Raw genomic sequence first — 25,692 nt, forward strand, 5'->3', positions numbered from 1 at the left:
CCCCCCCAGCTGGGGCTTTACTCTGTAGCTCGTTACGCCCAACCTCACCCCGTCACTCCTTTACTCCTTTCTAACCAAGCCTGTAACACACCATAGGTCCTCCCAGAGCAACCCCCTGGCTGCAGGGAGACACCACCAGCGCTGCCTTAGTCTCCCTGCAGGGCACACCAGCTATCTGCCAAGATTTCTCAGAGCTGCTCTGAGCAACCGTGGTGCCTCTCTCTGCCCCAGCTGGGAGTCTCTAGAAAGCCAGCTTGTCTGTCCAGAGTGACAGTGGAGCCTTTATCCAGGAGGGAGTGGGGGAGGGAATAAAAAGGCTTTGTGGAAAGGGAGGGTATGGGCTGAATTGATTCTTTGTGTGCCGTGCGTGGCAGGAGGGGCAGCTTTGGGCTGGGCCACCACCGAAGCGGGCGTGCTGCTTTGCTGAAAATGGACTGGCTGCACCAGCACAGTACCTCTATAGCAGTGGTCCCCAAACTTTTTTTTCCTCGCCCTCCCCCACCCCTGTCCACACCCCAACCCCAGAGCTGGGAACGGAGGGCCATGGAAAGGGGGCCAAGGCTGGGGCCACAGCTGGGATCAGGGGGTGGGTCTGGGAGCGGAGCCTTGGGTGGATGGCTGGGCCGGCAACTGGGGCCAGGAGTGGAGCTGGGTGGTGCTCCCTCCCCACCCCCCGTGGGGGCTGGCCCGCGCTCCAGCCGTGCCCCCCTGAATGTTCCTCCACGCCTCTGTTGCGGGGCACGCCCCACAGTTTGGGGACCTCTGCTCTATGGGAAGCTCCCGTGTAACGTTAAGGATGCGTTGGGGTATCTCTTCAGTCAGTTTGCCTATGGGAACTGGCGGGAGCCCCATTGCTTCCAGCCTGCACTATGAGACTAGTCTGTACCAAGCACTAAAAACATGCACGATGGGGACAAACCTGGGCTGGCCCCAGGGAATGGACTGGTTGGTCCAATAGGCCTTTTCTCTGTGTCTAGCATCTTAAAGCGTGTGTGGGTGTGGCCACACTATAGTGATGGGCACTATATAAAAACATAGCTGGATGGATAGGCCAGAGCAAGCGGCTGGCTGAGTTCCTGGGGAGCTGATGACTTTAATGCTGCTGAGGCTTAATTGAATGGTATTTATTGTATAATTAATGATCAAGTTCCTATAGCCATAGACAGGCATCTTCATTACTCTAAATCTAAATAAATACATAATGGACTCAAGGGAACACTTGGGCAGGGCCTGGCCAGCTGGCCTAGTGGGTCTCTCCCATCGCCAGGTGTTATGGTTCCATGACAATGAGATATCCAGCCCTGTGATACTTTGGGCTTTACCCAGGCCAGTAAGGGGCTCAGGGTGCCTAGAATACAGTTCTGCTGTGGCTCTCAGCACATGAGCATGGAGGTCTCACCCAGGCTTCCATTGCCCAGTTACTCGTTGCAGAGGGACCCCAACAGCCTTTCCAGCCCCAGCTCTTCCCCCTGAAGTGTCTTTGTGCAGTGCACAGCCCCTCTCACTGTAGCACTCCCAACACTGTAACAAGTTCACTGCTGCCGTAAAGAGACAATACACAGCAGCCTGTAAGCTCAGCTGGGGTTAATACAGTCTCCCCTTCAATCACTGCATGGAGTTGTTGTATAGTGCAAGTAGAACACGTTTATAAGCAAAAGGATCCAGGTTTCCAGGATGTCAGGTAGAGGTAATAGAGATAGAAATGGCCACACACAAAATTGAAAATTTACTACTAAGAGTGAAACTCAACGAACTAGAGTCCTTTGCTCAAAGTTTTCTCACCATAGTCGTTCTTCTGGCATGGCTGGCTAGTCCTCAGCCAGGACCCAATCCCAGACCTCAAAGCACTGAGTGTTTTATGTCTCCTCAAGTGCAGGATAACTTAAGGGTTCTCTCCCCTCTCTTTATAGTCCATTAAACTTTGAAATGTATTCTTCTGAAATGTAGCCCCAGATAAGACTCCCTCCACCTCCTGGGTGTAGACGCTGTGCTGTATGGGAGCAGTCGCCAAGCTGGCTTCTCCCCCACTTGTGATTTTTACAATGCAGATGATCTTCCTGCAATCTCTGATACAAACCAGTAGCTCACTGGCCTTGCCACACCTGGCTTGAGGTGTCAGCCCCCCTTCCCTATATCTGGAAAAACCCATTTATCAACTTCCCCTGACATACCTAGTTTTAAGTCCCATATTTCCAGCCTGTCTGTGTAGGTTAGCTCTACATACACCACACACAGATATCAGTGAGTTATTAGTTTTCCAGTTATATATTACATGCCACCCTTTGGATAAATACCATGACATCAGTGTGTGAGGTGCACTGAGTTGGTCAGGCCAGCTGGGACTCACTGGGACATATCGGGGAACTCCATGCCATCTGGCATTGGAGTGCTTAAAGGGTCACACACCTTCACCCTTTCATCAATCTGGGCACAAGAGTACAGCAGACACTGATTGGCTTGCTCTGGCGATCCTGTGAGTTACAGGAACAGCCCTAGCAGGTTCACCACAAACAATATCCCCCTGGCCACCACTGGTCCCAGGGAAGAATTGGGCTGTGCTGAGGAAGCTCTGGGCCCTCTTTCTGGCAGGGAAGGGCTTACCTCCTGAGGCACAGTGCCAGGCCAAAGTGGGTGACTCCTTATAGTTCCATTAGGGGGCTGCTCCCTGTACTGCAGGTTTGAGAAAAGCAATTCCAAAAGCTGACTTCAGTAGTTGGTGGTGCAGGGCTCTTCCCTGCTGTCTTCCTGCTCTTGCAGAGGAACTCTGTGGGACTCAGTTCTCCCCTGACTGGCACCTAGACTGGGAATCTTCTCGCAATGGTGGCAGCTTGTGATTGCCTTTTTATTGTGTTCCTCTTCCCTAGCTAGACATGGTTCCATTCATCACACTGGCCCATAAATCTGTGTTTAGCTAATGAAATACAGTTCATGGGAAATCCCAAGGATCCAGAGCTGGCCAGTTCTGTGCACAAAATGAGGCAGGGGTCCTGTGGAAAAACTGGTACGTGATCATCCAATTAAAGATCGTATCATAAATAAGGCTCTGTTTTAGTCACGGGTATTTTTAGTAAAAGTCAAAACAAAAATTCACGGTCCATGACTTGTACTATATGGACTAAATCTAGGGGCAAGGCGGCCCGGGGGATGCCGCGGGTGCTTGGGTGGGGGGCGGCCCGGGACCCCCACTGGTGATGGGTGGGGGAGTTGGCGGGGCTAACAGGCTCCCTACCTGGCTCCGCACCTACTCGGAAGCCGCAACATCCCCCTCTCTCAGCTCCTAGGCAGAGGCGTGGCCAGGCAGCTCTGTGTACTGCCTCTGCCCCAAGTGCTGGCTCCGCAGCTCCCATTGGCCAGGAACCGCTTCTGGGGAGCCCCACTGAGGTAAGCACCGCTCAGAGCCTTCACCCCCTCTTGCACCCCAACCCCTGCTTCAGCCCTGAGCCCCCTCCCACACCCAAACTCCTGCTGCTGCTGCTGTGTGTGTGTGTGTGTGTGGGGGTGTGGTAGCCTGAGACTGCCCCAGCAGTGGCCAGTGCGGCTGGCCCAGGGGCTGCCCAAGCTGCTCAGGCGGCCCCCGGGCCAACTGCACCGGCTGCTGCAGAAGTCACAGAAAGTCACAAAATCCATGACTTACATGACCTCTGTGACAAACTCGCAGCCTTAATCATAATGCATATGCACAAGGCCGGGGTGGGTGGGGGGTGAATTATGGTTGCACAGGCAACCTGAATCCTGGCATGTCCTAACTTTTGAGTGCTTGACTTTACAACCTTAACATTCTTGTAACATCATTTTTGTGTGTCCCTCCCATCCATCCAGGGTTGAAATGCAGCTGCGTGTGTAGGGTGAAACCAGGTGACGTTACGAGTGTAACCTTTACTGTTGGAGTCACTGAGATTTTTGCAGGCTTGGGCCCCAAGATGGGAAGTGCAAGGGCGGGGGGGGGGGGGGGGGGGCGGGGGGCGGGTGGAGTTTGATGTAGGCAAAGGGTAATTGGCCAAACTGCAGGAGGCAGGGATTAGTACTACAAGGAGTCAGCAGCTCAGTCTCATCTGCAAGACAGCACCTCCCGCAGCACTGTGCCTGTACGGCCTTAATGAGATTCTGCTTCAGAAGCGCCTCGGGGTCCTGTTCTGTGCATTGGCGGGTGCCTTGGCTGTCACTGGGGGTTCAGGGGGTTCAACGCTTTGCAGGACGAAATGCTACGCGTATGATCAGTAGCGCGCATCCACGTGCTGCATTGCAGCTGCTGCCGACATCCAGTTACAACGACGCTGGGAGAGGAAGGGGGTTGAAGGACTTCCCATCTCGTTAGCTTGCCTCCTGCAGTGAGGGGCCCATCCAGCTCCCAGCGCCTGGCGTGATTTGCCGGGGTGAACGCTAGGAAGTCGTGTGGGTCGGAGGAAGAATCCTTCCCTTGTGGCAATGGAGTGGCTACCAAGCCTTGCTCTTCCTGCCCACTGGGCGCTGCCGCTCAGGGGACTTGCGGGGAGCACCGGTGCCACAGAGGAGCTATCTCCCACATCCAGGCCTCTCCCTCTGCAGAGCAGAGCCAGACTGGTTCCACTGCAAAGAGGCCATACGGGTGGCAGGGCCAGGATTTGTCTCCCAAGAGGTTCGCTTTCCCCATTCTTCACTGCAGGGGAGCTGGGCCCATTCTCTGTGTGTGTTTGTCCATTTTCGGTGTTGACAGAGAAGGCAGCTGTTTGTTTGCTTCCCTAGAACAGTGTGGGCCCTGGGCTGTCGCGTGGCATGTGGAAAACCCTGTTAAACCTGCACCGGAATGACACACACAGGGCCGGACAACAGAAACTGACCTTTCCAGAGCTCGCCAAAGCTTTCCCACCAGGCCTCATTTCTGCAGGCACAATGTAGCACCTACTAATCCATGCAGATGCTGTTCATTACAGTACTTTGTTATTATCAGAGTCTGGTTCATTAGTCTGTAGTTCTTTATTTTAATAAAGATATATTTGTATATATTATACATAATGCGTGTGTGTGTGTATATATATATATATATATAGCAGTATATATATTAGGATTTAGTTAATATTTCTATTGTGGTATTATATTCTATGCATGGGTATTAGGTCTATGATAGTATGTATACATTAATGATTAGTATTTAGTTATTAGTGTTTATTTCTATTATGATAGCACCAAGGGGCCCCCGTGGGGGTCAGGCGCTTTTGCTATAGTCATGTACACTCACAGAATAAGAAGACGATCACTGCACCAAAGAGCAGACAGTCAAAACACACAACAGGAGCCACCAGGTGGAGAAAGCAAGTAAATGGGAAGTGGACAATGTGAATTAGTTGTGATCACCTTACTGTGGGGCTATCATAAGCCAGTTTTACCCTCCTTTTCTTTATGGCTGGATGGGAAAGGGGGTCCCAATTTTTTTCTCAAGTCATGAGAACGGAAGTGGTTGAGCGTCACTGACCAAATAGTAATCTCTCTCCATAACACTTTTCATCAGTAGAATAACCTACATTTCATCCAAATGTCTAACCGTTATTGTGTGAATAGTTGCCTATTTGCTGGCATGTAATTGTAGCCATAAAACCAGAGGTCAGCGCTGACAATTTGGCCCTAACTGTTTATAGAGTAGTCACTGCTTCTGAAGAAAGAAAAGGGTCGTTATCTGAAGGGGTTGCAGGGGAGGATTTTTTTTCTAGCTCTTCTGAAAATATTTCTCCAATATGCAATCTACCCGAAAGACACCGGTGACTTATTGCACACCACACTCCTGATCAAGTATGAGGGTGACTGCAATCTGCTCTATTTCATGTTTATTACATTCAGCTGTCTGACGTTTGGCAAGTTTATGCTGCTTGCAGTTGGGCAAAGTTTGGCTATACCTGCTCGTGAGCATCTGTGCCCCCATACCTCTGTGGAAATCAGAAGGGTAGCTACAGTCCTTTCCTATCCTGTTCATGTGTTTGCAAACCTCCCTTCCCATGGAGAAGACTTGGAATCCAAGCTGTGACAGTTCTTGCTCTTAGCCTTTGTCCTTTGCTGACCCAAGGGGCCCCCTTGCTAGATGAAAGGTATTGTGTGTGTGTGTGTGTGTGTGTGGTTTCTGTAGGGAGGGAGTTTGAAATGGGAAATCCCTGGGTGTCATACCATGGTCTCTGTCTTGGGAGGTCATCTAATCAACAGCATTAGAGCCAGATGTGACTGGGAGGTAATCCAGCAGCTGTGACAGTAAACAATGCTAATGTCATTGTTGATAACTCAGTCTGAGCATGGACAACTTTGACCCAGTTATAGCTCTCAGGGCAGTATATATGTTTTAGGGCCTGATCCTAGAACCCTTCCTCACATGAGTAGAAAGTCGGTAGTACTAATTGCATGAGTTGGGCTTACTGATGTGAGAGAAGCTTGCAAGAATTGGGCCTTGAATTTCGTAATCTTGCCTGCAAACTACGTGGAGACAGAGCTGGAAAGTGGCTAGATCTGGCTGGCTGAGAATTCCCCCTGAGGGTCCAGGTGCATCAAGGGTGGGGAGGAGTGGTCAAAACATACTGCACTTTGGCTATGCTCAGATGGCAGATGATCCAGAGGAATCACTGCCAGATGGTGTAAATAAGAGCAGCTCCAGGGCAGACCCTGCTGTGCGGAGCAGAAATTCAGCAAAGAAGGGAATCTGGCCCCAAATTCTTTCTTTGCTGCCACTTTAATCCATGAGGCTGTTTTGCAGGTGGAAACAAAGATCAGCCTCATTTGCAGCTTCCATTCGCTTGTTTGTTAACAGAAGGCAAACCTTCTGAAGGTCAGGAAGCCTCCACAAGTGATTTCACGGGTTTTTTCATAAAGCCCCAGTGGGTTTCCTTCCTGTCAGTCACCCCAGCAAAGCCCTTGGGATTTAGTGGGGAGAATAACTACTTTCTGCTGTCTGATGCAAAAGATGAAATTCTTAATTACAGGTCCAGATTCTGTCTGAATTCTTACAACGGGGGGTGTGTGTGTGTGTGTATTTAAACTTCATAAAGTGGGGCCTAATCTTGCTCCTGTTGAAGTTGTTAATAACCATACCTGGTTCTTATGCAGTGTTTTTAATGGGATCTCAAAGTATTCTACCAAGGAGGTCAGTATCTCTATCCCTATATTACAGATAGGGAAACTGAGGCACAGAGTCACCCAGTAGGTCAGTGGCAGAGCTGGGACTAGAACCTGGATCTCCTGAGTCCCAACCAGTGCTCTGTCCACTAGGGTGAGGCAATATCTTTGATTGGACCAACTTCTGTTAATGAGAGAGAAGTTTTCGAGCTGCACAGAGCTCTTCTTCAGGTCTGGGAAAGGTACCCAGAGTGTCACAGCTGCATGCAAAATCAGATAGTTTAGCAGAAGTAGTTACCACATATTCTATGTGACCAGTCACGGTGAAGTGGCCTGTTTACACCCCTGTAGTCACAGGACAAAAAGGGGGGGTCAGTGGGTTACAGATTGTTGTAATAAGGCATAAATCCCATGTCTTTATTACAACCATGATTTTTAGTGTCCAGCAAAGTTAGGAATTTAAGTTTGTCTCTCTTACCCACAGAAGTTGGTCCAAAGATATTATCTCCCCCACCTTGTGTGGCTAACATCCAAGGATCGCCTTGGCTACAACAACATTTCAAAGTGTCTGTACACGTGTAAACATTATACGCTGGCTATTTGGTTGTCTCCCTTGCCTTCACCTTGATGTTGCTCATCGTTTTAGATTGTAAACTCTTTGGGCGGGCCCTGTAGGTGAAATCATGGCCCCACTGAAGGTCAGTGGGAGTTCTGACAGTGGCTTCAGGAGGGATCGGATTTCACCCCATGTGTGTGTTCAGCACCCGTGGAAGAGGTCCCTGGTCTGGATAAGCATCTGTGTGCTACCATACTACGGCTATTCAGTATTCTTCTTCCAAGTGCCCCCTGGAGCTGTTGCAGGGCATGTATTGGAGAGCTTCTCCTCTCATCCCTCCCACTGCAGTCTCCAGCCTCAGATCTGCAGGGGAAACGTTTACCGCGGTGTCTTCGCTATAGAGCGAGCCGCCTCCTCATTGCTCAGGCAGCTGGATTCTGTGAGCTGTGCTGATGGAATCCAGGAAAGAGGCTTGAGTTTCTCCTTGGCTTTTGCCCCAGAAGGTTTTTTTTGCTATTAAGCTTTCACGAAAATGATGCAAGCCCTCCCCAGCCCCCACTCCTGCACATGATCTCCGAGCCTGAGGCTACTCTGCTGCCATTCAGGGAACTTTCCAAGCTGCTCTCCCTATTGATCGAGGTATTGCAGGTGGCTAAGGGGAAGAGCTAGAGGATGTTGCTAGAAAAGCCACTGCCTTGTGGGAAGCTGCAGAGGGAGGCATCTTGCACCTCGTGCTTTCAGTAACCAGCTTGCATGCCTCTGTTAATTCAGACCATTGGGTGTCAGAGCCGTGCAGATTAAGGGCTTGCTAGCTCTCTGCTGCGGTCTCCGGTTAGAGTCAATCCTGAAGGCAGAATCAGGTACCCGTGTGGCTGAGATTCTTGGAGGGAGGAATTGTGTGCGCACATGGAAATAAAACGAATTACACCTAGAGCACAGCCAGACTGCATGTCCCTGACTTCTCCACTGGGGAGCCAACCTGCAGGGCCCCAGACACCTGCTACCACTCAGCAGAGGGTGTCAGGAGGAGCGCCGCTGTCAGAAGACAGCAGCATTAATAGAAACTGAGTGTGGGACTTAGGCTATGTCTACACTATGGACCTTGCAGTGGCATGGCTGTACCACGGGAAGGTCTTCCACGTAGCCGTCTTTGCCAGCAGGAGAGAGCTCTCCTGCCGGCCTAATGAAACCACCCCCAACGAGTGGGTTTTTCACGCCCCTTGCTGACCGAAGTTTTACCGACAAAAGTGGGTGTGTGGACAAATCCTAAGTTACCCTGAATCTTGAGGCTAGGAACATTCTAGCAAATGTGACAGTACCCCCGGGCTCCAGCAGACTGGACAGTGCACACAGCCGGCCTCCCAGCCTAATCGTCACTGGGAACCGTCACTGCTGTCCTGAGCCCCTGCTAGTGATTGCGCTTCACTCCATCCCGCCCTTCTCGGAAACAGTAACGCAAGGCAAGGCAAGCCATGCAGCTGTGTGGACCAGCACGCGCCGTGGCTCCCTGCCGAGGCACCGCGATCCGCCGGAAACATGCTACGGAAAGGTTCTGAAGTGCGTTTAGTTTCATTTGTAAAATAGTCTCTGAAAAATACAGTGGGGACAGCGTCCAGGGTCCCCGCCCTGAAGAGAGATGCACAGGTGAGAGTGGGCTTGTTGTAGTCTATGGGAGTTTGGAAGTACCTGTGTTAGGGTGCGGAAGTACTGACTCGCTGCTTGCCCTCAGCTTCTATTGACCTCGTTAGGGTTTGGTGGTACTCGGCCCCATATCAGACTGGGCCCTTGTGTAACGAGGGAACCCTTTCAGATTCATGGGGTCTGATCCTTCTCTTGCTTATGCTGGTGTAAATCAGCAGTAGCCTCGCTGACGTCAGTAGGGTTACACTGGCGTATAGGTGGTGTGCAAGGAGAATCAGGCCCAGTTCTTGGAGTCCCTTTTGCCTGGCTTGTGCGGCTGGTTTAAATCTAGACCTTCAGTAAAGCCACATCTGATCAAACCGCAGGGACAAAGATCATGACCTACAGGCCAGCGCCTGCCCCCCCATTGTGTTGCTGTTTTGTTGGCCTTTCTCCCACATCTGGTGTGGTAGCGTTTCCTGGAACTGATTAACATTATTCCTTCCAGTGCAACTCTCACCCCCTCCCTGCTCTTCATTCTGACTTGGAGTTTCGCTGTGGATGCCAAAACTTCGCAGAGGCAACAGCTGTTTAATTCTGTAATTGGTCTTGGCGTCGTTTACCATTTGTCTTTGCGTTAATCTGCGAGATGGCGCAGCGTGGCCAGAAGGTTCATTCTTAGGAAATGTATTCGGGGAGAAAACAAATCCAGTGGCTGGCTTGTTCCTGGCAGGGACTGGGGAAGAGCTTTGCTTTTAGCAGTATCCACTTAGAAATAGGATTAGCTACGCAAAAAGCTGGGGCTCATTTTTCTCCTCACTGAGCCAAAGTAGATCAGAGCTGACTGGAGTGGAGTTTGTGGCTCTTTCTAAAACTTCATGGTATTGGCACTTAGCTATTGCAGTGAAAGGCAGCATGGTCCAGTGGCTAGTGCGCTGATGCAGGCCTTGGGAGCCTGGGGTTCTTATTCCTCTGCTGAGTGACCTTGGGTAAGTCACTTAATCTCTCTGGGTCTCTTTCCTCTCCTACTCTTTGCCAGTCTTGCTGATTTAGATTGTAAGCTCTTTGGAGGAGGGAGTGTCTCTCATGAGTTTTGTACAGCACCAAGCACAATGGGAATTTGAGTTGGGGCCTGTACGCTAACAGTACTAGTGCTACCAATAAAGGAAATCCTACATGGAGTGACTGCGGTCAGATGCTGCTGAATTAGGGGCAGAGAAATGTCAAGTGATGCTAATCTCAACTGTGCAAGTCATTGGCAGTTTTAGTCCAGTATTACTATGAACTTCTCTGGGCTTTTGGGCATATGAGACTTGTGGTCCGAATGGATACCAGCGTGGCATTCCACATGGGTATTGTACGTTCTGCCCATGCATTGAAAGCAAAGCCAGGGCCTTTACTGAGTACAGCCTGGAATGTGCAAAGACTCGGGGAACCCATGTGAGAGATGAAAAATCTGCCTTTCTAACTATTATGGGCCAAATTCTGCCTTCAGGTGCATGCAGGCAACTCCCAGTGGGAGCTGGGCTTGGGTGCATTAAGCCAGTATCCTTAGACCCTTATGACCTTGGCCTGTGCCCGATGAAGACTAGTATGTCGACTGGATGTCTTTTACTAGTATGTTCTGATTAAACCCTGAATGTATTTTGCCTACCCACAACGCACTATGCTTTAGTGATCCAGTGTGCTGCTGTATGGATGTAGACATACACAAGCAGCACCGTGCGAACTCACTCCAGCCAAATAGTTTCTTTCAGCAGCCAGAAAATCTTACACGGGTGCCAACTCTGCTCTTGTTCAGTTGCAGTATTGTTTTCCGTTTAAATGTAGACTGTTCTAAGTGGTCTAAAATCCACAGGCTGAAGTAGATTATCTTGAAATTTGCTGTCTCTCATGGGACTGCTGGGTAGTGTCAGTGTTTCAAATGTTGGGTCATTTGAGTAAGGGGTTCCCAAGATACAGCTACCCTAAACCCTCACCATTTTACAAAGTCCCCTCAGGCTTCTAACTCTTTGTGCACACCTAGGTACAGTCAGTCTATGGGTCTGATCTTTCCTAAACTGATCTATTACTCGGGATTTATCTCAGCTTGTGTCTGGCACCCGCTGCCCCTTCGGGGAACCAGTACTGAAAAAGTTATTAAGTAAAGTTTGGAACTGCAGGTCGGCTCGTGGCAAAGTGATGGGCCTCAAAGGGTAAAATGTGCGAGTGCAGCAAAGACTAGGGCTCTGTTGAACCCAGTGGTTGCCAGAAAATCTGTGTCAGTCATTGGGTGGCTCAAGATGACCTGCCATGGTCATTAGGCCTGGGCTGCACCCACACACTGTGGGTTCAAGCCCTAAGCTTGGGAGCTTTCAGCAAATGTCCGTTTGTGTGTTCCTTGCCTTGTAAGGGGGGAGAGGGGCGTGATTTTGAAAGGTCTGCCACGAGACCAAAGTTTCTGGTTTGAGTGATGTTTTAAAGTGCCTAAAACCCACCTGCCGACTCTGATTTTACTTCAGAAGAATTATCAAGGGAAATCAGCACTGATTAAATAGAGGGATGAAGGAAAACTCAAGTACGCAGTTGGGATAATGTAATCATAAGCGGGGAAGAGAATGTGGGGGATGCTGGGGGCTGGGAAGTGGAATCAGAGGTGGAGAAGTGTCGGGAACAGGTGGAGAAGAGTTTGGGGCTATGGCCAGGGAAGTGGGATGGGTGATAGGGGAGATGGGTTGGTGAAGCTGAGGCCAGGGGGAGGCAGTGGGGTTAGGCTGGGGGAGGTGTGGGAGGCTGAGGGAGAGATATGGGGAAGGGTGGCAGGGATTAGGGGCAGAGAGCCTAACAGCCCCACATACTCTCCTCCTCTTGTGAAGCTACGACCTCTCCTCTCCCCACTCCCCTTGTTCGGGCTGAACAAGGCAGTGGGGATGGTGTTAGCAGCTGTTTAGATGTTCAGTGTTATCCCTGTCTCTTGCAACGATCCGGGGGGATTGATTTAAATCAAGGTTTCTTGTTTGCTGATTTAAAGCATCAATTTTTAATTGTATTTTGCAGTTGTGCTTTAATTATTTCCCTAAAGAAATGTTGATTCTCATTGGTTGGTAACCACTAAAACATGTTGATTTGTAACGAAATATACCCTTTTCACCACATTTGGTGCTTTTTTTGTTCGTTTTTTGTTAACCAGGAGGATACACTATATCTGTACACATTTATTTAAGCAATTATATAGGTTAGCTTATATTTATTAATTTTTATGAGGACTGTCATTTGCAGTTAATGCAAGCGATTCATGCAAAACAAATTAACTAGCTTAAAAAAATAGTCTCGATTAATCAGTTTTAATTGCACTGTTTAACAATAATAGAATAGCAATTTAATTTGATTATAAATATTTTTGGATGTTTTTCTACATTTTTCAAATATATGGATTTCAATTACAACACAGAATACAAAGTGTACAGTGCTCACTTCATATTATTTTTTGTTATAAATATTTGCACTGTAAAAAAGAAAAGAATTTAGTATCTTTCAATTCACCTCAGACAAATACTGTAGTGCAATCTCTTTATCATTAAAGTGCAACTTACAAATGTAGAATTATTATTTTTTAATATTAATTAATAGAACTGCACTCAAAACCAAAACAATGTAAAATGTTAGAGCCTACAAGTCCACTCAGTCCTACTTCTTGTTCAGCCAATCGCTCAGACAAACAAGTTTGTTTACATTTATGGGAGATAATGCTGCCCACTTCTTATTTACAATGTCACAAGTGAGAACACACGTTCACATGGCACAGTTGTAGCTGGTATTGCAAGGTATTTACATGCCAGGTCATCATGTCCTTCAAGATTACAGAACTAGTAGATCTCATCCTCACATTTTTATTTTTATTCATAAATTGGAAAAGGAAAACAAGCTTTTCTGCTTTTTTCAACTGTCAGTTGGTTTCTTTGAAGCACTAGTTGAATAAACTGAAATGAAGAAGATATTCTCTCTGCACCTCAGAGGAGGTTACTGCTATCAAAAGCTGGTTTAGCACTTCCATAGACTCTGGTTCCAGGTGCTTAGCCAGTGATTTCCACCAATTCCATGGTCTGAATTCTTTAAAACTTAGCAGCAAACATGTACTGCTTCATATTATTTTTGTAGTTAAATTTAAATGATTTTAATAGATCATAAATTTAGGCCTTAACATAGGTTGTCAATTTAAAATACATTTATTTTTGAGTAAGCCGATATTTAATTTAAATTAAAAAATCAGATTCTTTTTTAATTTGAATATCATCAATTTTTATCCACCCTGGTAACAACTGGGGAATAATTCTCTTCTGTTTTTGCTTCACATAAACCTAGCCTGGCTGATGTGAATGGGTGGAATTCCGAGGCATTCTCCCATGCGCCCCCCTCGCCCACACACACACACACCCAGCTCCTCCCAGGAACAGTGCTTCCATGTCTTGGTTTGCCTTTATAACTGGAGTGACAAAGCCCGAAGGCAGAACTGAATCACTGATACCCTTTTCCATTTTACTGAGGTTTTGCAGTAACCTGGGATTTATCTCCGCTTGTGTCTGGCACCCGCTGCCCCTTCGGGGAACCAGTACTGAAAAAAGTTATTAAGGGTAAAGTTTGGAACTGCAGGTCGGCACGTGGCAAACTGATGGGCCTCAAAGGGTGAAATGTGCAAGTGCGGCAAAGACTAGGGTGCCAACCTGCTTGCTCTTTTGGCAATTGATGTCTTAGAGAGCATTATGCCGTCATCGTTATTACAGCAGGGCTAGAATGTTTGGCTTTGCTCACTGTCAAAAGCACCATCTTCTCCTTGCTGAATCAGACTTACTGCTAACGATTGACTAAGCCTCTGCCGTGGTACTGTAATGCATGGTATGCATGCTCTGTAGATTTCTCATCTACATGAAGTGGTGCCAGCTCTCTGTACATCTCTGTACTCAGAGATTCCAGATGCTTGTTGGGGTCACAAACCTGCCCAGAAATTCAAGAGCCTTCAGAAGACTCCTGAGGAGCAGAAATCCGTTTCAATAGTTTTATTTCAATGTCTTGCAGTGGTTTCAGTGTCCCATAACAGCTGCAGATACCGATCAAGATACCGCTTTCTCCCTCTGCTTCCCCTCCCGCTTCCTCCATTCCCCTCCTTTCTGTTGCTCCACAGGAATTCGCTATGGCCAGCGTATGAATTTCCTTTCACCTTTGCAGCTCCTGGGATCGGGAGCGTCGTCCTCCTCACCAGTTTCTCCATCTCAGTTCAGGACTCTGCCAAAATATATCTTGCTCCCCTTAGTGGTTTTTTCCCTTATGCATCCCTTCATTATTCTCTCTGTCTGATATTATTTAACTTTGTAAAGACACATGGATGCTGCTATGCAAAGTGCAGTTTTATCACTCAGAGGTTGACCTATTGTGGCTGGCGTTGTTCGGGGCCAGGTGCTTTTCTCCCATTATATCCAGTCCTCTTTACTTCCTCCTAATTTTAGTGTCCCCTTTTTTGACTGCTAAGAGGTGCTCCAAGATCAGAGCATGTTACTTTGTTCTAACCCTACCACGTTGTGGAATCCTTATTCATGTTAGTAAGCACTTCCTCATGTGAGTAGCTCCATTCCCTTCAGCACCTGGGGGGTTAGTAAGGGATGCACAATTAGAGCTAGGGTGTCCCAAGAGTGTTTTTCCTGTGAGGGAACTGATTCACTCAAAGCAGGATCTGGTATTCTCCCATCTGGATGCACCTGCATTGAAGATCAGAGGGTGCTACACACAGGGAAAAGGAGCAGGCAGAGGCTGGAGGGTAAAGATAATGGAAGAGTCAGTGGTTAAGTTCCTCCTGTTCTTCACTTTGCTAGAAGAAGGTAACTCTAGAAAGTGAAGCAGCGCTTTCCCATTCTAACCATCCAAGCCAACCGATGTAACAAATCCGTGGCTGCCTAGGACTTCATAATTGCCACTGTGCTGCACACCATAGAACCATGAAATATCAGATTGGAAGGGACCTCAGGAGGTCATCTAGTCCAACACCCTGCTCAAAGCAGGACCAATCCCCAATTTTTGCCCCAGATCCCTAAATGGCCCCCTTAAGGATTGAACTCACAACCCTGGGTTTATCAGGCCAATGCTCAAACCGCTGAGCTATCCCTCCCCCTTCACAGTCATGACCCAAACCTCATGGCAATATCTGGATTACAATTTAGATCCTCATGCTCCAGAAGTATAGACCTCTAGCACTTGAGCTAAAGGAGAATCTTCTTTTATCTGAGTGCAGGATAGATTCTCCGACACATAGCAGAGCAGTTCTCATTCTCTCCAGAAGAGGTCAGTGGTGCTCATCCAGAACTGTAGTTTCCTCCTATAGCCCAGCAAAATATCCCCTACCCGGGAAGCTGTAATTAAGGAACAGCATTCCCTTCAGCCCTTTTCATTTCTGAGCTATGATGTTTACAAACTGTTTGGCTGTTAACGTATTTGTGGCATGCAATAAAACGTGCAGCTGGATGCACATCCAAAAGCTTTGCTTCTTGCCAGCAAAGGGGCTGGTTGTCATTTAACTTGCTTCTTTAATCTACCTTGTTTTGAGGCCTATGAAATGTATTGACTTTATTGTCACCTCTCAGTCTCTCTCTGTTGTTCTTATTTAAATAGCTTTTGGGTCTTGACAAACCATCCTGCTTTTATGGGTCCTTATTTGTACTCCAGCAGAGCCCAGGGCCTCAGTCTGACTCAGGGCCCCTGTTGCACAGATAACAGCCACCAGATAACATTCACCATTGCCCCACAGGGGAACTGTTCTGATAAGATTCAGAGCATCAGAAGCTCAGAACAGCAATGAAAGCTTCTGATAAGAAATTAGCAAAAGAGCCTGTTATCTTACAGGCACCAGAAGGATGGGATCAATCCTGCAGAACGTATTCAGGCAAAACTCCCATTGAAGTCAGCAGGCTCAGTCTCTTTCCCCATCTTAATGTAGCTGTGTTAAAAGCAGGGGGGAAAGCCCTCTCCAGCAATTACTTACAGCAGTGTTAATATACAGCAGTTACGGTAATAAATAGGGCTGAATTCTGAGCACTGCTGAAGGCCTTCAATTCCATTTAATCTCAGTGGGAACTGACTGAACTCAGCACCGCGCAGGATTGGCCCCAGGCTTTGTGAGAGCGTAGCCCGTAGATATTGATTTAGGCCCTGATTCAGCAAGGTACATAAGTACATGTGTGGGCTATGGAAGACAATGGAGGAAAAAATGGGCCAGTGGTTAGGGCCCTAGCCTAGGATCTGGGAGTTCTGGGTTCAATTCCTTGCTCTGCCACAAACTTCCTGTGTGACCTTGGGCAAGATACTTACCCTTTTTGTGCCTCAGTTCCCTATCTGTAAAACAGCATTTCCCTACCCCAGGGGATGTTGTGTGAATGAATGCATTGGAGATTGTGAGATGCTCACATACTATGGTAATGGAAGCTGCAGAAGTACCTAAGCTAGCAGGGAGGACTCTCATGCATGTGCGTATGTACCTTCCTGAACTGGGGCCCTGACTGCAGTGACATGTGCTGGCCTCTGCTGTAGAATCTCTTGGGTGCTACATTGCTGTATGGCTTGAAAACTCCCACTACGAACCCAAACATGACACCCCTTTAGTCAGACCCTCTGCAGCAGTGCCCATGAGCATGCAGATAAACAATATATACCGTGTGGAGTTCTGTAGAGCAGTGCATCCACTCTGACACTGCTTTATTCCACTTCTGAGACGTTCATACTCCAGGGAGAGAACTTGAATGTGGCCACTAATTTGCTTCTGGTCTATTATCCCTTCATTTTCAGCCAGGCATGAAAGCTCTCAGATTAACACTCTGCACCGTGCTCTGCGGCACCTTGTGGGCTGCTGATAAAGTAGCTTCGGAGGCTGGAGCGCCAATTTGATGCCTGAGTTAATCTTGACCTTACTTCTGCAGCAAGCCTGACAGTAAAAGAAGAGCTTAAAACCAGCTGATCTGTAGCGTAGCTGCCGCGGTTTGGATCTGATAATGACTTTAATGTTGGGGAACTGGCCCTTTTGCCATCCATACTCACAGTCTGCGTGGGGCTTTTGGGAACACAGGGGACCAGCACCTATGTTCGCTTGCTTATGTCAAGTTCAGATTAGCTCTGGGCAGGATCCTCTGGGGTGCTTGCACTTAGCCCTCAGGTCCAGTGGCGGATTAATGATTTTGCTGCCCCTAGGCCGTGAAATAATTGCGCCCCCCCCACCCCAGCTCACCTCTGCATCCTCCCCGAGCGCGCCGCCGGGTCCTGCTTCTCCCCGCTCCCTGTCAGGTTCGTGAAGGAAGGGGGAAAAGGGAGGAACAGGGCATGCTCAGGAGAGGAGGTGGGGCTGGGGTGGGGATTTGGGGAAGGGGACCAATAGGGGCAGGGAGGGGGCGGAGAAGGGGTGGAGTTGGGGTGGAGGGCACGAACTAGCGCCGGGAGAAGCAGTCTCTGGCTGCTATTATAAATTTGCCGCCCTAGGCCTAGGCCTTGTCGGCCTAGGCGTTAATATGACGCTGCTCAGCTCCCACTGAAGTCAATGGGATTTGAGGACACTCAACACCGGGATGGTCAGGTTTGAGCCTGCTAATGCAGGATGTTCTGTTGACGTCAATGGCTTTGCCTGTGTGACTGCACCAGTGCCCAGAGAAGTCAGTGGAAAGTCTCCCATGGACTTTGCAGGGCTTTGGATCAGGCCCTGTGAATCAGGATTGCTCATGTGAGGCTTTGCAGGGTCCAGCTTTGCTGGTCATCTACTTGTCCTAGTTTCCTATAGCAAAGTCTAGTTCAGTAGCAAATCAAATGCCTTCCAGAAGTCTAAGCATATTACATCGACATGATTAACTTTATCAAACTTGTAATCTCATCCCCAAATGATTGTTATTTTGATAGGATGTATTCTTCATAAAAATTGGCTTTATTTATGTTACCTTCCTTTAATTCTTTATTAAGAGAGTCCTGTATCAGCCTTTCCATTATTTTGCCTGGGATTATGGGCTGACAGGTTTATAATTACCTGGGTCATCCCATTTACCCTTTTAAATTATTGGCACAATATTAACTTTTTTCCAGTCCTCTGGAATTTCCCCAGTGCCTTAAGGCTCATTGAAAATCAACATTAGCAGTCCAGAGGCTCCTTGGCCAGATCTTTTAATACTCTTGGGTGCAAGTTATCTGGACTTGATGTTTTAAAAATGTCTAACTTTAGGAACTGCTGTTTAACATCCTTCTTAGTTACTGAAATGGAAAGTATTTCACCATCCTCCTATGATGAGTATATCATCTGGATTTTCCCACATACATAATTTCCATCTAGTAATAGACCAATACCATTGTTAGGGTTCCTTTTGTTCCTAATGTACTTAAGATCTTCCTTAATGTTCTTAACTCTGCTGGCTATAGATTTCTTGTTGTGTCCTTTTGCTTCATTTATCAATTTTCTAATATTCCTAGCTGCCAACTTATACGCATTGCTGTCAACTTTCCTTTTTTCTCCAGATGCAGATGTGTCTTCATAAGTGTTCTTCAGTGTAAGCAGAATGAGCTAGGCCAGTAAGATCCAGCCCTTGGGAAGGGGAAGGGTGCAGCTGCTCTGCCCAATAAACAACCCAGGAGAAAGGGATTTTATGTATCTTGTCTGCTTATGTGGCTCTCACCACCATCGTATCTGGGCACCTCACGCTCTTTTATGTATTTATCCTCTCAACACCCCTGTGAGGTAGGGCAGTCTATTATCCTCATTTAACAGGCACGAAGAGCCTTAAGTGACTTGCCCAGGGTCAGACAGGAAGTGTGTGACGGAGTAGAGCATTGATCCTGTATCTCGCAAGTACCAGGCTAGCACAGTAACTACTCAACCATCCTTCCTCATGGAGCCAGTTTCTTCCTTGCTTCTCCCTTGCTCCAGGGGGAGGTGTAATCTGCTCCTGGCTTACCGGAGCAGCACATCACTACCCTGTCCTGTGCTGGCCAGCTGGTTGGGTGATGGAGACAAGACTCTGCCCAGAAAGGAAGAAGTGAGTGTACAGCCCTGGCTTACTCCTGTATACTTGTTTCCATGTCCTGAATAGCCCGCAGAGAAGTGAAAGGAGAGTTCATAGCCATTGATCCATCTCAATGCCAATCTAGCCCTGTTTTATTTGGATTTCAACATTGCCCCTGTAGCATTTGGAACCCGGACCCGAAGACTGCAGGAAGTGCTAAGAGAACAGCAAAACTGCCGTGAAACTGTCTAGAGAAAACCATTTAAGAGCCTTGCTGAGACGTAAACAAGATCTTTAGAGTTCAGCTCCATCCTTAAGAATGCTTGCAGTAACACGGGAAAGAAATTTTAATGATTTTGAACCTGACAGCATCCCCTGAAATGCCCTCAGTGTGATATGATTACGGTAGAATACCTCCTATTGTAAGGAGACGTGTACATAACACAATCCAATCTCATGAACTTTCATACTTGTCCTTTCCCCATTTTTGTAATCCCAAAATTCAGTATCGGCTAGATTAATTCCTGTGTTAACTTCACTGATGTAGCGGACTTAAATCAGAGATGAATGGGGCCTAATGCCAATCTTAAATTGTAAACTTCTCAGGTCATGTGTCTTTTTAACATACTGTAAAGCACCGGGTGCCCTTGTGATGTTGTATGAATAGCTTACATTGAGCACAATAACATTCTAGCCTTCAAACAAAATTTCAACACATCAGCACAGTGTTAACTTGTATTTAAGTGAAATACTGCAAACTGTTACCCCGTCACACTCCCATTGTGGCTCTTTGCACCCGCCTGGCCTGCATGTAAACAGAGACACATTGATCATCCCTGATCTGTCCTTGCCCCAAACAGAAGCATGGCCAGGTGGTCAGAGCACAGGCCTGGGAGCTAGACACTCCTTTAGGGCTAAAGCTTGCTCCCATTGACTCAAGTGAAAGCAGGATTGGGCCCTATGCCTCAGCTCCACCCTCTCTGTAAAATGGGGAGGGGAAGGGATGCTTCTCTAACAGGGCTGTAGTGAGGGTTAGGTAGGGTTTGTATAGGCACAGTGGGGTTTTACAGCTTCTGTGCCACTGGGACATCACTGGAACGTCACTTTCTTGTTTTGTTCCTGCACCCCTGTAACCACCTCTACGCTGCTGGGGCGTATGTCAGACAGCACAAGGACTAGGTGTGCCCCCACCTCAATTCTACACTGATGGTGCTTATGCACATCTAATTCAGTAGTGATCCTGAATGGCAATACCTAAGTTAGGGAGTCTTGTTCTCAACTTCCTGCCAAACAGTCACTTTGCAGGTGACCGTCCATGATTCATTGGTGCTGCTCTGTGTTGCCGTGTAGCCAGATATGTTCCTGAGTCAGGGGCCCTTTTTTCAAAAGTCCTTTAACAATTTCAACACCATTCTCTACAAGACGGTTGGATTGACTGAGGATACCTGGGACTTGAAGCTACATGCTTAAACCCCGTGCTCTCTAGCCAATCTTTTAAATTCACATCCATCAAACTGTGGACTGTTATCAGACATGATCACTTCAGGGATTCCGTGCCTGGAAAATATAGTTTTCATGCCCATTATTACATGTTTTGATGTGGTATTTTTTAATAAAACAACCTCTGGATAATGAGACTAATAATCCAAAACATAGTCTTTACTTGCATATGTAAATAAATCCACACCAACTTTAGACCATGCCCTTAACAGTTTGTTGTTTATCAAAATAGGCTCTTTTTTCTGTTTAGGTTGGTATTCTTGACGTTTGACCCATTTTAACAGCTTTCTGTATCTCATTGTTTGCTTGTGGCCAACACAGTAACTCTCAGGCCCTGTGTTTACATTTCTACAGGCCCAAGTGACCTTCATGTATTCTTGTGAGCATGTCAGCGTGTAACATTTTCGACACTACTGTTCTATTTCCTCTAAACAATATGCCATCACTAACCGTTCTGCTTTGAACTGGAAATACGGAGTTGGTATGTAATGTCCTGGCCATCCTGAGGTAATTAGCCTTTATTACCCTCCATTAAGTTTCATCATTAGCAGTAGCTGCAGCAAATTCATTGCACTTCCTTTCTGAGACAGGACAATTCTTTTTTAGCTAGTTGACTTGCACTATGTCTGACTCCACCTCTGTTTCGACTAGTTTTATCAAATGTTCTGGACAATGTGTCCCTTATCTCCTCTATCTTTGGACTAGCCCAGGGCCTTGGTGTGTTTTAGACCCAATATAGGTGGTTTATTCCTTTGAACTATCACAAAGTTCATCCATTCTATTTGATCTTTTACCTTCGCTTCTAGTACTCATGTACCTCATAGGAATGTGTTCTCCTTGATAAGCTTTCGCTTTGTCCTGTTTGCTCACCATGTTCCCTGGTTTTTAATTCAGCCGTTTAACACTAATATCTGAAACAACATTTACCTGAGTACTGGTGTCCAATCTGTAGATTGTAAGAGCCCATTAGTCTCTAAAGAAATTGTCCATTCATCTGTTCCTTCCACTTCAGATACAGCTCCTAGATAGAGCTCCTCTCTGTGTTGCTGTGTCAGCTTCCTGGATTACTGTATCAGCATACCTGCCTTGCTTCCTCTTCTGATCCTGGTTGCAGACTTTGGCAAAATGATTGTATTTCTTACAAATATTGCAGTGCTTACCAACAGCTGGGCACTGTTGAAGTAGGTGTTTGTGTCCACATTTCATGCAGTCCTTGAAGCTGTTCCTTGCAAACTCGTGTGCATTGCTCCTCTGTATTTTTTGTACTGACTTAGTGTTTGCCAGGGTTTTTTTTTTTCCCCTCTTGTCACTCTATCGAGAGTAACCATGTCCTATTTTCCTTCCATTATTTTTATTCTGTTGCGAGTGATTTCTGCTGCCTGACACAGGTCGTGCTCCTTTCTCCAAAGTGAGATCCATATCTTCCATTAGTCTTTTTTGCAGCTTTGGATCTCTGATTCCTATTACAATTGGATCCCTTATAACTGAGTCAGTTAACTGGTCATAGTTGCAGGTTTGGCTCATTAGCTTCAGCTCTGTTAGGAATTCTACAATGGACTCTCCTACCTTTGTCTTCTAAGGTGAAACTTAGACCTTTCAAATGTTTCATTCTTTTTAGGTATACAGTACTCTTCAACTTTCTGCAAAATTGTGTCATAACTTGACCTCTCTGCCTGACTTCGTTGCATGCTATTGAAGACATCAACTGCCTCAAGTCCTGCAATGTTTAAGAAGATTGCTATTTTGTGCTCCTACCCGTGTATCTGGCTAAGCTGACTCTAGCCTGCTTCCAACTGTTTCTTCCTGGGCACAGTACATACACTTCTCCAGGCCTAGTGCGGAGGGGAGGTCCCAGTTAGGAGTATGTTTGCCTGGTTTCATGATTTCTCTGGGTGCAAATGATCCCACGCTAAAACCATGCCTGGTCAATAGGCATCGTTCACAAGTGCTAAATTCACAAAGTGAGGGGAAAAGATGTTCTAGTAATCAGTAAAAATGTACCATGTTCTACAAATTGGTGGGCTCAGCTCAGGGATAGGAGTAGGAAAAGATGGCTCTAAGCCACCTTTTATGCCTCCCTCAATCCACAGTCCAATCGAAATGGTGGCCCCCAGTGTAACATAGAGCAACCTAAGGGCTGCTCTAAATTGTACCAGCTGGCGGTTCCCTAGGGACCATTTCACTGGCTGAGGATCAAATGGAGCACAGAATGGGCCTGCTTTCCAATGTTGAAGAGGGCAGAGAGAATGCAAAGGGCACTTTATGAGGACTGGGGATCAAGCTGTGTTTTGTCAGTATGAAACCTGGCGTCAGGAAAGTGCTGCAGTGAATTAATGAGGCAGCTATAGCCGGTGGTCAGAGTACTAGACTGGGACTCAAGATACCTGGATTCTATTCCGGGCTCTGCCAATGCCCTGGTGGGGATAGGGAGGGGAGGGGGGTGATGATGACACTTCCTTGCTTTTTAAAGCACTTTGAGATCTATAGCTGAAAAGTGTTAATGATATCTATGTAGCATTGTTATTAATGGGTCTGTGGTTGCAAATATCAAAACAACTAACCTTCAGAAATGTGGCTTAGAGGCAGCTGGTGTTCGGTGTATATCCTCAGAGCCTGATCTCAGCCCAAGGAAGTCAATTAGAGTCTTTCCATTGCTGGGCTTTGGAACAGCCCCCAAAGCACTTGGCATTGGCCTCGGCCGTAAATAATGCATGTGCTTTCCAAATGCAGGTCTGTGGAGAGTGTGGGTGGGAGGAAGTGGACACCAGTGTCAAGAGAGGCTTTGCTGTCAGAGGGACCTTTCTTCTTCTTGCTTCTTTTTTCCTTCCCTTGTTCTCTGCTTGTCCAGCAGCTGGTCTCAGTGGAGCACGGTGCGCTCATAGCACGTAGGCGGTTGTGGCTCTCTCTCTGGTTAATTGCTTTGACCAAGATTTCTGCGTTGTTTCTTTGTACATCGGATACCAATGACAGAAACCTTTAGGGACGTTGTTGAGGTTGCTAAGCCCGAAAAATGACCTTTTAGATGGCAAAAAGAAAAGGAGGACTTGTGGCACCTTAGAGACTAACCAATTTATTTGAGCATGAGCTTTCATGAGCTACAGCTCACTTCATCGGTTTGCCAACTCTAGTGTCCTCTCTCCACGATTTTCTTCTGAGGTACATAAGCAAAGTACCACGCAGTTCACTGCGAGTGTGTTTTTCTAAAGTGACCTTAAAAACAGGTCCTGTTTGCACTGGGTGGGCTGGGCTGCATGGAACTTGCAGGTCTTCATGTAGAGGGTCGGAATCAGTAGCAGATCCAAATGTATCTAGGCCAAGATTTTCAAAAGTGACTAGCAATTTTGGATGCCTCCGTTTCTGGATGCCTGACTTCAGACGCCGTACAGGGCCCTGATTTTCAGAGGGGAGGTGCTCAACACTTTCTGAAAACCACACCTCCCTAAAGTGCATCACACTGGGGCCCTCAGAAACACTATCACTTGGAAAACATTAGCCCAGACGTTTCTGATCCCTCCATCTGACCCTTTCCCATCTCCTTTTGGAGCTGAAATTTGTATTTGCTCACCTAGTTGAGTAACTTTTATTTATACAGGTTGTTTTGTCCTTGTTGGGGTAAGGACAGGCAAGTTTATCTTGTGCCTGGGCTATTAAGTTTTCCTGATGATTTTGCTAGCCTGAATTAAACCCATATGTCCCTGAAATGGCCAGTCATGAGCCTGCCAGCCCTTAAGCACACACTGCACTTTGTGCGTATGGTTGGACCCACTGAACTCAATGGGATTAGTCACCGGCTTAAAGTTTAGTTTGTACTTATGTGTTTGCAAGATTAGGATCTAAATCATTTCACTAGTCTAGAAATAAAGATGACAACACCCCCTCTCCCATGGATCGTGGACTGAATCCAAAGGAATTCACAAATCCGTCAACACCCCATGAATAAGGGTGAATGGTTTCAAAACACACCAGAGAACTCCAGCCTCTGAGCAGATTGCAAAGCAAACAGGTGTCGCCCTTCCGCCAGGGAATCTCATAGAGCTAGAGAGGGCAGGGAAAGGAACCATCAGACAGAGGAAAAAATGAGCCAACAAGGGCCCAGGGATGGAGGGGTTCATTAGTTAAAGCCAGTTGCAGAAGCCTCTCAGACCTGGCCTCCATTCCCTTAGGAAGAGCTACTAAGAACTGCTCCCTGTCCATCGGGCAAAGGCTGTGGTGCAGAGACAGCAGCGGTGTCTGCCCCAGCTGGAGCAGAGTTGTATGGACTCCCCACAACTGTAACTTTAGGGGCAGCAATGGCTCAGTGAGAGCCGCTGTGGATGGAGTGGGGTGGAGCTGGGCTTTATGGGCTCCCAGGCAGAGATACCAGGCTGGAGTTGCAGTAGGAAGGTGCAGCAGCTGAAACTGGGGCTTGTGAGGTTTATGGGCTCTTCCTCTAGTGCCTTCAGGAAGGGCCAACAGTGAAGAGATAGCAAGTGCAGGGAGGTTACCTATAAGCAAATGGTCCAGACAGAGGTTGGAATTAGGGCTACTAGTTCAGTGGGATGCTAAGTGATTAGAGCCATCAGGTAGAGGCTGTGATAGAGAGAGAGAGACAACATTGTGTGGTAGAGCGCGCACTGGATTAGGAATTGAGATCTGGGTTTTAATCCTATCTCTGCCACTGACCTGCTGGCGAATCTTGGGCAAGTCACGTCCCTGCTCTGTGCCTCAGTTTCCCCTCCCACCGTTTGTCTATGTAGATTGTAATTCTGTGAGGCAGGGAGTATTTCTTGCTGTGGTCTGTACTGTGCCTAGCACAGTGGGGCCCTGATGCCAGTTGGGGCCAAGTAATAATGAATGCTGCTAAGGGGTGGTATTCAGGAGCTATACGGGCTTCTCTTTGGTGGTATTGGGCAGGGACCACTGCGAAAGAGGAGCAGCCGCCTTTCCCATGTGTATAATGGATCCTCGTGTGTTATC

The 25,692-nt window shown here is 47.3% G+C and overlaps 1 protein-coding gene across 2 annotated transcripts in view; it reads left to right on the top strand.

Moving 5' to 3' along the window:
- Positions 1–25,692, top strand: part of CAPN5 (calpain 5) — a 133,264-nt gene that overhangs the window by 37,501 nt on the left and 70,071 nt on the right. The gene's annotated exons all lie outside the window — the stretch shown is intronic.

The sequence above is a fragment of the Eretmochelys imbricata genome, chromosome 1 (genome assembly GCF_965152235.1).
Source record: "Eretmochelys imbricata isolate rEreImb1 chromosome 1, rEreImb1.hap1, whole genome shotgun sequence".
NCBI lineage: Eukaryota > Metazoa > Chordata > Testudines > Cheloniidae > Eretmochelys > Eretmochelys imbricata.